Source organism: Myotis brandtii, unplaced genomic scaffold, assembly GCF_000412655.1.
Source record: "Myotis brandtii unplaced genomic scaffold, ASM41265v1 scaffold331, whole genome shotgun sequence".
Lineage (NCBI taxonomy): Eukaryota > Metazoa > Chordata > Mammalia > Chiroptera > Vespertilionidae > Myotis > Myotis brandtii.
Window position 1 is genome coordinate 278,302 of NW_005362753.1, and position 2,157 is coordinate 280,458.

Here is a 2,157-nt window from a genome sequence, read left to right on the forward strand (position 1 = left end):
GCAGGCCCAGCCCCGGCCCGCCTGCTCCGGCCTCTGGCTCTCGTTTATTTCTCTAAAGAAAAAAAAAAGAAAACCGCTTTATTTTAGAAGTTTGTAAAGCGCCCTCGTCTGAGTGATCCCACCTGGGTTTGGGGTTCGCAGACCTTCCTCCCCGTTGAATGGGCAACGGAGACGGGAACTGGCTCGTTGGACCAACGTTTTGTGAGCAGGTGCGTGCGCGGCACGGAGCGAGCGGGGACGAGAGAGGCAGGTGCACGGCCACGTGGGGGTGCGGAGTACAGAAAGGAGGGCCCGTCGCTTCCTCCGGTCTCCGTGGCATTAGATGGGGGCTGATTTCGCGCCCAGGCCAGCGATTTGAGTCTGTGCTCCTGCGGGTGGGAGTTGGGGAGGTCGGGTCGCCGCGTGGCCTGCAGTCTTGGAGCCGCGCTGGGTTGGCGGTACCCGAGGGCACACCAGACTTGCAGGAAAAGCAAACCCCGGAGGAAGCTGAGGCATGGCTGCTCGAGAGCCAGCCTGCCATGTGCAATGTTCCTCTGATAGTTCCCGGGCACTGTTGCCACGGCGATAGTGACTGTCCGTGTCACTATCTATCCACCAACAGTGAGAGAAGCTTTGCAGTCGAGATATTGTTTAACAGATGGAGTGGTTTCTGTTGGACACTAAGTACTGCTACAAAGGACTGGTTTTTAAAAAGTTGTGTCTGGGGGTGACCTGTTTATGCTTTGGAGGTGCCCGAATTCAGAATGTAAGTACAGGTGCTGTCAGCAAGGGAACCTTCCAACTCATCCTTCAGTGTGAAACTTGAGCCTGATAAAGTGAAAATAAACTCAAGACTATGTCGGGGGGCTCCCTTCTCCGCATCCAGCACGGGGCGGGGGGGAGAAAGAGAGAGAACCGGTTCTTTTAAGTAGGAGGCGCTTTTGGGATTAGAGAAATGAAAAGACAGACACAGAAATAGAGGGAGAAGCTGGATCTGGGTGACTTCTGTTCTCTTCTGGTGGAGAGACCCAGCACCGAAGCAGCGTGTTTATTTTATAGCCCAAATTCCCCAAAATATCAGGAGGTTTCACCAAAACTCAAGGGAGGTATTCCTGGTGCTTGACTGGATTTACATAATAAAAATCCATTCCCGGGCACCTGGGCTTTGAAGAGTTGAGCTGAAGGCATTCTCACCTTTTGGTTAGAAATGCCCCCAAGGTAAGGCTGAGCCCACGCCTTGGGTTCAGTCAGCATGACTTAAAGGAGAGCATTGGCGCCTTCCCTGGCAGGGGGCCTCCCACACAAGACGTTACTCAGAAGTGCTCCTCAGTGACCCATCAGGGGGATTGATGTTTGGTAGTTTTCCAATGTGGGACCCAAAGTTGATCAGCTTCTTAAAGGATCCCCCCCACCCCTCCTTTGATGATTCCAGGTAAATCAGAGGCACTGGCACCAGGAACGGAAATACACAGGAAACGGCCGATGCAGAAGCAGAACCGAAGTCCAGCATGTGGTGAATTTAACAGTAGAGAATATATTATTTCCCAAACCACCTAACTTTTACTCATGCTTGTATTATAGTAAGATGTGTAGGGTTTTTTTAAAATAAATATTGGCGATTTGCTCCTGAAAATGTAAATTGTTTATTGCCTGCCCTAAACCATGTACTCCGGCTTTTGTGTACTGCTATTCCTTACCTGGAGTGTAATACTGGCTTCGAAAGGGTGATTGTCTTTTCCGCTGCCAGGTGTTAACACATTGCGTTCCGCTCACAAGTTTTCTCGTGTTTCGCGCGCCATCTGTTAAGGACCGCTCACGAGTGTTCTCGTTTTTCACGCGCCATCTGTTATGGACCTTAGATGTCAACACATTGTCTTGTCCACTGTGGGGCGCGGCTGCAGTGTTTTGGCCAGGTTTAAGCCTCGGATTAATGAAAGGACAGGGTCCTCTCACTGCCACGGGCAAGTCCCAGCTGGAGGGCAGGGCCCTCCCAGCACAATCATAGCCAACGGCTGTGGTTGTAAGCTTGAACCTATGGTCCGAACACGTAGCCCCACGTGCCTTGTGATAGAGTTTAGGTGCATGTAGTTGAGTAAGGTTGAAACTCACGAGAATGCTATAAACAACGTGATCATGCCCCTACTTTGCCTCGTGGCATCTGCTATAAAATAAAGACAC

At 51.2% G+C, this 2,157-nt stretch overlaps 1 long non-coding RNA gene across 1 annotated transcript; it reads left to right on the forward strand.

The window, feature by feature from the left end:
* Positions 1-6: 6 nt before the first annotated feature.
* Positions 7-1,644, forward strand: LOC106726917. Its single transcript, XR_001363053.1, has 2 exons — positions 7-209; positions 1,412-1,644. It is a non-coding gene; the product is annotated as an uncharacterized LOC106726917 (long non-coding RNA).
* Positions 1,645-2,157: the final 513 nt, after the last annotated feature.